This window comes from Pinus tabuliformis, chromosome 1_1 (genome assembly GCF_031772625.1).
Source record: "Pinus tabuliformis cultivar Carrire ecotype Pingquan chromosome 1_1, CPIR1, whole genome shotgun sequence".
NCBI classification, from domain to species: domain Eukaryota; kingdom Viridiplantae; phylum Streptophyta; class Pinopsida; order Pinales; family Pinaceae; genus Pinus; species Pinus tabuliformis.
In genome coordinates this window covers 782908801-782918964 of record NC_142297.1, presented here as the reverse complement: position 1 = coordinate 782918964, position 10164 = coordinate 782908801, and the positions used below count along the sequence as shown (strand labels likewise).

General features: G+C 37.6%; 1 pseudogene; it reads left to right on the top strand.

The window, feature by feature from the left end:
• The first annotated feature begins 1218 nt into the window (after window positions 1-1218).
• Window positions 1219-2484, top strand: LOC149216327 (protein DETOXIFICATION 16 pseudogene; annotated as a pseudogene).
• The last annotated feature ends 7680 nt before the right edge of the window (window positions 2485-10164 follow it).

Here is a 10164-nt window from a genome sequence, read left to right as displayed (position 1 = left end):
ATTTATGGAATAAGCTAGTAGGAAATTATTTGTGATTGATCATGTGAATGCCTATTACATAGAAACATACATGACCTCTAACATTGATGGTAGCATTCAAAATGAGCAATGGGAAACAACATTAAAATGCATCACTCATCCAATGCGTTAACAAACACACATGACTTGGACTTTCACATGGCCACTAAGCATTTAATGGTGTACTAATTCTTTATGACCTATTTTGTTTTCAAGTTAATGCATATATGGATCCAAATTTTGAGCTAATAATCCTGTTATCACTGAAAATGCTGTTGTCAAAATTTTTTAGTCTAGCTTAAAGTCAGGGTATTTTCGCAGCGCCAGAATTCTTTTTAGCAGTTTCGCAGCGCTACCTGTTTGAGTGGTTTCGTAGCGTGCTACGAAACTGGGGATTTGTTTGAGTTTTCAGTGAAGGTCCAAATCCTAGCATGCTTATTGTACAGAGTTCTACTTCCCTCCAGGAATGTTGATGAGAGCAGTGGCAGTATGTTCAAGGAGACACCTTATGATGATGCAGCTATTGTAGGATTGCCATCAAATACATTAAGGGAGTTATCTCTGAATTCTGGCTCATGGGTGATTGTGAAAGATGTACATACTAATGTGGGAGACTTGCAGGAAATTTTGTGTTGAATCCTCTAGACAAAGAATCTATTAAATTTTATGAGTCATAGAGTGTTTGACATTTGGGATTGTCTTTTCACAATCTGTAACTTCTTTCACAAAGCAGGGCGCCACAATGGATTGAAAGATTTTAAAAATATTTATGATAAAGTTCATGTTCCCACCTTGTTCATGCTGCGAAGTACTTGGTAATTGTTTTGACAGACTTTGGGACCAGTTTCAAACTTGTAGAAATTGTCCATGAAGGAATTCAGAAATACTCTGAAGCTCTAAAAGCAGATAGCTGCTATGTTGTTGCTTAGTATAATTTGGGGTGGTTTATTAAGAAATGAGCATATCGAGCCTAAATCTGGCTGAGGCATTGACAATGGATGGAAGAAAGAAGCCTTTGATATTGGCTAGCACCAATGGAGTTATTAATTCCGCCTTGCTTTCTGGAGAACATGATGGCACCATGGATGGATCTAAGAAATATGCAACAACAACAACAAAAACATTAGCAAAGAGGAAAACTGACTACTTTCGACTTTCTCCTCCATTAAGAAGAATTGGAACTGCCTTCCTCTAACAAAGATGGGGATGGCAGGTGCATTAGAAACACTTTGCGGACAAGCATATGGAGCAAAGCAATATCATTTGCTTGGGATTCAACTGCAGAGAGCAATTGTTGCTCTTTATTGTGTGAGCATACCAATTGCTGTGATATGGGCATATATGGGACACATTCTTGTAGCCCTTGGCCAAGACCCTCTAATATCTTTTGAAGCAGGGAACTTTGCAAGGTGGATGATTCCTAGCTTGTTTGCTACTGCGGCTCTTCAACCCCTTGTGAAATTTCTTCAATCACAAGGTGTTGTCTTTCCGATGATGTTAAGCAGTTCAATAACTCTGTGTTTCCATGTTCCCGTTTGTTGGGTATTGGTGTTCAAAGTTGGATTAGGTAATAAAGGGGCTGCGCTTGCAAATAGCATTTCCAATTGGCTAAATGTGGCACTTCTATCAATTTATGTTAAATTTTCCCCTGCATGCAAGAAGACATGGACATCCTTCTCAAGGGAAGCTTTATATGACATTACAAACTTTCTTAAGCTTGCTATTCCATCTGCAGTAATGCTTTGCTTGGAATACTGGTCTTTTGAAATGCTTGTTCTCTTCTCCGGTTTGTTGCCTAAGCCTGAACTTGAGATGTCAGTTCTCTCCATCTGTCTTAGCACTGATGCAGTTGCATATATGATCCCCTTTGGCGTGGGTGCTGCTGTAAGTACACGAGTTTCCAATGAACTAGGAGCTGGACGCTCACGCACTGCACAGTTATCAGTGTGTGTCGGGGTTTGTATGGCAGTCATTGAGGCTCTTATGATAGGATATATTTTATTCTCTATCAGAAATGTATGGGGCTATGCTTATAGCAATGAAGTAGAGGTAGTTGAATACATTTCAACCATGATGCCACTGCTTGTACCCTCAACATTTATGGATGCCATCCAAGGTGTTCTATCAGGTATTGCTAGAGGATGTGGATGGCAAACGTTGGGTGCCTATGCAAATCTTGGGGCATACTATGTGGTTGGCATGCCTATAGCTGTCATTTTGGCCTTTGTACTGCATGCTGGCGGCAGGGGACTTTGGCTTGGACTTATTCGTGGTATATTTGCACAAACGGTTTTACTGTCGATAATAACGTTTTGTACGAATTGGGAAGAGCAGGGAAAAAAGGCAAGAGAAAGAGTTTATACATCACCATTGCCGAAGGTTACAAGTAATATAATAAAGGATGAGCAGTAAGTTATCGGCCTGCATGGTTGGAGTCCATTTTCAAACTCCCCTGCCATACAATTGAATGGTGGAGATCACCGGCTTCATATGGTTGATGCTGCGGAAAACACACGCAGTCCTAAGTGATTAAATGCCAAGTGTCAAGTGGTTTCTATAAAATTTGATTGCCACAAGGTCGACAATCTGAAGTTAGATTACAAGCATCATATGGAGAAGACGAAGGCAGATATGAAGAAGGCAGTTCTGAAAGTGTTCATGTCGAAGGTCGAGGAAGCTAAAAGCCAGAACCTTATCAATATGAAGGTTGAATCAATTTTGGAAGATTTGTTTTCGGGATTATTAGAGTTTATGGTGGATCCTAATGATTGAAATTCAAGGAGGTGTGGCGTCTTTGGAGAACGCATGCCTATTGTTTGATTAAATGTATACACCAGAATGTTCTTATGGAATGTTAATTCAATTATATTTCCATGTGCGTGGCTATATCAGCAAGGCGTGTTGACCACTTGAAACCGTAACAGGAGACCTGAATTATAAGGTGACAGTTGGCGGCGGGGTTGTGCTGAGGTGTATTTGAAATTTGTGAATCGACCTCTTGACACATTGTGAAAAGGACGTGTTTATCAAACGAATAGAGAAGCCGCAAATTTTGCTGTGGTGTTGCGCCATTTGTCGTGTATGATTATTGCTGTTAAAAGAACTGAAACTCCCGGAAATCTTGTGACAGATGTTCTCTGTAGGGAGTATGCGCTGTCAAAGAAAGATTTAGATGAAGTAATTTCAAATTCCATGCATTGCATTGTCCCGTCTTTTTCGGATCCATTTGAAATAGTGTGCTGTGATCCTGAGACAGAAGATATTAAAAAGGCGGCATTTCTGAGATCTGTTGAGTTACTAATTTTTATCCATGACAGAGTATGTAATTGGCTAAACTTGTACATGTCCCCAAAGCTAGGATCATTTCTGCGTGGGAGTAATCCTATTCGCACAAGTATCCAAGGTTTTAATATACAGGTTTGATGAATCATTCCGGAATATAGATTGAACAGGTGTTGAAATTATGTTGGAATTGTTTTCTGGGAGAACAAGTATAATATGGATGCAGTGTATTCCTGGGGTAAGCAGAATTGCTTCTAGTTGATGACATGAACAGGGTTAGGGTGGTAAAACTTCATCATCGGCCTTTGATGAAACCTAAAAGTCTACAATGTGTTCAGACCGCAAAGAGGAGATTTTCTCATCTTCTTCTCAAGAAACTTCTCAGGCTGTAAGCAAGGCCTCATCAGAATTTGAGCTCAAAGTTTACATGCTAGGTGATGCCATGTCCTTTTTGAAGAACATTTCCTTGGATAAGATCGCTGAAGATGTTGGTGATTTCCAGCCACAGAAGTTTTGGAGTTTAGAAAATTACCAAAGCACAAGTCAAATTCAGAGGGAGATTGTAAATATTCCAAGAACCATGGCTCTCAGAAGACTTGCGCTACATGAGATTACATTTATCACATTTTTGATAAGAATGCTGCTAGTTCTGCGCTCTGTAGCGAAAGTATCAGGCATCTTACCTTCCATGTTTTGTTGAACAAAGAAAATGATGGACAAAGAAAATTTAAAGAATACTTGCAGCTTCTGATTGAGCAGTTAGAGAAAGAAAAAGGAAAGGATTTTTTCAAATCTCGGGATTCAGTTTCAAGTTATCATGTCTGAAAGCTGGGACTCAAATGTTGTAGATGTTTTGTTCTCTTCTTATAAAAAGAGACCTTTGGGAAACCGGATCTGTCAACTTATTTGTCTTGTACCCATCCAAATAGCCCGGGCTGAAAACAATGGACTACATCCTTTGCTTGATGGACTGTGTTGAGTCAGTGAGATGATAAAATCATGGTGGTCTCATCAATTGCAGTTGGTTCATCTGATGAAGGTTCATGTTACAGGGAATGTGATTCTGAATCTCAGCATAGCAAAGGTGAAACCGAAGATTGGCAACATCAGCTATTCAATTTTGTGAGAATTTTAAAGGAGGACTGTGTTTTTTAAATCACATAGCAGTTTCGTAGCGCGCTACGAAACTGCTGTAGGTGATGATTTAAAGCGCAGGGCAGCTAGTGTGATACTGTGAGCAGCTAGTTTGACACGGTGAGTGGGAGTTGAGGAAGAGGAACAGCTGTCTATCAAATACCACCTACAGCACATCAGAAACCTGGCATCTTTCCATACTTGGGGTTATTAAAAGATTTGGGAGCAGGCTGCTATATTTTAGGAGAATGTTGGGAGACAGAAACCGATAAATAGGAGCACACCTTCTGGTCATTAAATGAGGCATCAGCGCTTTCAAGCATCCCAAGTCAGCATTCATCGCATCTGTAAGCTCAACCATCTCAACTTAACTAAAGGAGGACAGCTGTCACAGCATTCAAGAAAGCATCAAGCATACGAGGAGAAAGGAATTAATGTTTTAGTTTGATTAGGATTGTGTGCAATTACATTTCAGCACTTTGTAATAAATACATTAAATAGCATGTAGGAATAGTTAATAGCCACTTTCGAGGCTCCCCTCATGCTGGAGGAGGAAGCTCGAGGTGTTTTAGTTTGCTTGCCTATATATGGGCCAAGGTTAGATGTAGAAAGGGTTGGATACTTTATAGAAAAACAGAGGTGTTTTGGGCCATTGTAAGACCTTTTTTGACAGTAATAGTAAAACAGAGTTATTCTCTTCTCAAGATTCTCGATGGATTGTCATGTTCAAATATAATGATGGTGTTTTATATTTTATGTTCTTTTATAGTCTTGTTGTAATGCAATCACTCAGAATTCATAATCATATGCTCTGACTTCCTGTGTGTTCAGCAAGCTATGTTTTGGTGGAGTATGTTTGACATGTAATGCTAAGAGCCTTGATTTCTATGAGATCACTGTGTTTTCCTTGTTTACTTAATATTATAGACTCCATAGCCCAATGAGAACCAGTTTGATGTGTTTCCAACCAGTTATGCTTTCATAAGTGAATAAAGAGTTAGCCATCTAGTGTTTGAAGGATTTTATCAAGAGTTTGTGAGAGAGCCCTCTCTGATCAAAGAGGCTAATCTTTGATCTAAAGTTAGGTTTGAAAGAGTTACATGAAATCTTGCTTGGTTGCAGCCCTCAGTAGTGATTTTGTGATAACAAATCCAATATTTTTCGGGACCGTTCTCATACTTTGCAATCACAATTTGTCCTAGAGATTGTGGTAGTTAGCAAGAAGCAAGAGACAAGAACCTAAGCAATTGAAACTATCACAACTAAAAGAGTCTAGTTGAACACAACCTCATAGAAAATGTATGCCTCATCCTCATTATCTAGCTAAACAAGAAATTGGTAGATTGTTCTTGGTGTTTCATAAATTGAATTTGCAATGAGTTTTCATTTGCTCACATTCCCCATCTTTCCCTTCTATTTTTATGAACTACTCAACGTTATAAGACAACTACTAAATTCTTTTTATACACCCATTTATCATGATTATGTTGAAATCCTTCCTTTCATTCTCCTTGCAGAAAATACACAAGCTTATATATCTATGTCAAACATAATATATTTCTCATTATATTTCTCTCATGCTTTGAGTACTTTACTATCAAAACTATGTTTTCATTTCCATTAATACACTTAGTATTACCATTCATGTGATAAACTCAAGCTTACATTGCATGGTGAAGAATTATGGGCCTACATGTTAGGTCCCTATACTACTAGTGTAGCTCCTTATTGTTATTAGTGCAACCCCCTTATTGTAGTTTTGTGCCCATGTAGTCTCCATGTTGTTATTATTGTGCCCCATAGAAGCCCACTATTGTTATTGTTGTGCCCCTACATATTATTGTTATGTCGGCTCTGATTATATTGGGACCACTTAGACTCCTATATATAGAAATGAGGTATTGTCATTTGTATCATCCAAGAATTGTTCATTTGTGTAATGTAAAGGAGTTTTCCCCGTCGAAGAGGCTTATTTTGAAGGCGTTGATTTATCTTTTCTTCTATTTTGTGAGCTGGTTGCATAACAATTGGTATTAGAGCTTTGGATTCTAGGGTTTTGCTGCTCCAAACAAGCCATCGTGGCATTTTCACTATAACTTTTTCTCTACAAAGTTTTGAAAGTTAAAAAAAAAAAAAACTCATTTGAGCCAAAATTGTTCTAAACCTTGGGTATGAATTTCAGATCTTGTCTCGCTATATTTTTGGAGATATGCTTTGAGGAAGTTAGGGTTTTTTCAAGCTCCAGAATTTCATCTCAAACAGGTCATTGTGGAATTTTTGCTATAAGTTTGTTTCTACGAAGGTTCAGACTCTGAAATTAAAACCCATTTAAGTTGTAATCTTGCTGAAGCTCAAGCCCAAATTTCAGATCTTGTTTCGTTATATTTTCAGAGATATAGTCCAAAACATTTATAGTTTTTGCAAGCTCTTGAATTACATACCAAACAAGTGACCTAGGAAAATCATCATAACTTCTCTCTGAGAATTAGATTGAAATTTCGTAAAACGTTAGAGAAATTAGATGGCCTGTAGTTTTCTATGTATCATTTTCAGGTCCTAAGGTCGAAAAAGTGAAACGTGGCACTTCGTACAAGTTCCCTCTATTGAAAAAATATATAATCAGGTCATCTTGGGAGATTGGGCACAACTCTTTCTTAGAGAATCCAATATTGATCAAACTAGTGGGGTTAGAAAGAGGACTCATAGAGCTACCACAAGTTGCAATTTTAGGCCTTGGAGATATGAAATTTTAGAGATACAACAGATTCAAGATCGAGCTCCTAAAATCAAGAAAAAGAATGGCTCAAATCAAGAAAATAGAAACACCTAGTATGCAAAATTGGAGGGATGATTTGAGGAATGCGATCAAAGCTAAGATAAATATTTTTATATGTGCCATGGAAGGAGATTTTAAGAAATGCATGGAAGATTTGAAGAAAGACATGGATGGTTTGAAGGAAGGTGGGAGAAAGCTGCTACAAGAAAGGCCTCCTAATGACGAAAAAGTAGTAGAAGAAACTCATGATGAGAAAAAAATAAATGTTAATCATGATTTCATAGAATCTAACATTGGATTGAAGACCCACCATATTCCAAAGATCGATATGAGGAATTCTGATGGCAAGGATCCCATAACATGGATACTACATATGGAGAAATATTTTGATCTACATAATGTGCAATTGTTACAAAAGGTACGTATTGCATCTTTATATTTAGAACCGAACCAATTTTTATGGTATAAAGGGATTTTTTCTCGTAAACTACTTATCACCTGGTCAATTTTCACGGAGGAAATGATAGCACATTATGAGGATACAAAGAGAAACACCTTCTTTAGCCAATTGATAAATTTCAAACAAAAGCGTTCAATGGCAGAGCACATTGAGGACTTCCAAAAATTGAATATAAGGGTAAATGATATTCTAGAGACACAGAGGATTGATGTCTTCATAGGGACTTTAAAAGATAACATTCAACATGAGGTTTGTCTTTGGGTACCTGACTCATTGGAGAAGTAATTTAGGTTTGCAATAAAAATTGAAAGCAAAATTATGGCAACAAGAAATACTACCAATCACAACTATAAAGATGGAAGTGTTGTTGCCCCTAGCCTTCCACAACCTATATTGTTGACACCACAAAAATTGGAAGAAAAAAGAGAAAAAGGGTTGTGTTATATTTGTGATAGAAAATACATGAAAGGTCATAAGTGTGCTGAGAAGAAATTATTTTACGTAGATTGTGAAGAGGAAGAAGAAAAGGAACAAGAAACATCAAAAGAAGAGGATACACACCAGGAGCAAAACCTAGAGAAAGAAGAAATGAATCCGACCATATCTTGTAATTCATTTGTTGGAATAATCACTCCTCAAACTATCAAGATAGAAGGACATACCAAGAAGAAAAAGGTAATATTGTTGATTTATTCAGGAAATACCCATAATTTTACTCATTATAAGATAATGAAGGAATTGAATTGCTTCTTATATCTAGCACCAGAGTGTCAAGTGATGGTTGCAAATCGAAGAACCATAAATTGCTTTGGAAGGTGCCATAATATCAAGCTATCCATGGGAGAATATATGTTGAATAATCCAATGTTTTCCATTCCAATAAGTGGTGTTGATGTTGTACTAGGAGTCCAATGGCTACAATCTTTGGGTACAATAGCTTTCAATTTTCAAGAACTTTTCTTGAATTTTTTTTTCAGAAGGAAAGGAAGTTGAATTAAGGGGTATCGCAGGGAAAGTGGGAAAGATAATTAGCTCTAATGACATGACAAATCTTATAAAGAAATAAAAATGTGGTGTAATTGCACAATTATGTTCGCTAGAGGTCCCCATGTCGTAATCATCTATTTCTCTAGATCTCCAAAAGGTTTTGGACATTCATTCCAAGGTATTTGAGACTCCCAAAGTCCTCCCACCTATTAGTGATCATGATCATGCTATTCATTTGATTCCAGGAAGTGTTCCTCCAAACATCATGCCTTACATATATCCCTATGCACAAAAGAGTGAAATTGAATGTATGGTTGTAGAAATGCTAGAGGCTGGTATAATTCAACCTAGTCAAAGTTCTTTCTTTGCTCCAGTAGTATTGGTGCAAAAGAAGGATGGATCATGGCACATGTTTCTATATTATAGGGAGATTAACATGCTCACTATTAAAGATAAACTTTCCCATTCCTCTCATTAATGAATTATTGGATGAATTGCATGGAGAAATTTACTTCGATAAGTTGGAACTTCATGCAGAATATCATTAAATCAGAGTGAAGACTAAAGACATTCCGAAAACAACATTTAGAACTCATGAGGGTCATTATGAATTTTTGGTGATGCCTTTTGGCCTTGCCAATGCACCTTCAACATTTCAAGGTGTTAGAGTCGGTCTAGTTATTCCTCCGTCAGAGATCAAAGCTCTTTTTTTCATTTCATGTTTAGGTGTCCCATCAGTTTCGATTAGTTTCATTTCGTTAGGCATGCCATAACTCTGATGGAATGGTTTGTGTTACTCATTCCCCTCGTGCTTGGAACTGCTCGTTCAGGTCTATTCATAAAAACAAGTCTTCAAAGGTCATGTACAGTCCTGTTTCAAATTTCTGGGTCATAACAATAGTTATTGGTCATTAGGTCTTAGGTTGAGTCAGTCTTGTTTTGCAAAGTCTAAGAAGACCAGCAGGCCAGAGGGATGTCCTCGATAGGTGGTTACTTCAATAATTTTCATCATTATACATATAAATTAGGACTTCTCTTCAAAAATTTGTTTTGAAGATAAGTCGTCATCTCATTTTTGTAAAAATCTCCAAAAATTTCAGTTCTTGAATCGTCCAAGCACAGCCTTGGTCTCCTTTGCCAGATCATATCACAGCTATCCCTGCAAAGAATTGCAAAGAAAATCATTATTTCAACCAAATTTAAGGAGGAAACCAAAAAGGTCAGAAGTCTATTAATCCTGAAAAAGTGTCAACGACAAAACATTACAAAATGGGTCATGGACTAAGCAAAAATCAAAAGGGAGTCTTTATAAAGATATTTCATGACATTTTCAACTCATTTTGCATGCCAAGAGTGAAGAACATCATTCCAAAGTGAAATTGTGAGTTTGTGAGGAAGTTGGAGCAGTTTTAGGGGTGCGCAACGCATTGGACTAGGCACGCGGCGCATCAGGCAAAAAATCGCAGTGTAAAAATACACGCGCGCGGCGCATCAGAGGCGCGTGGCG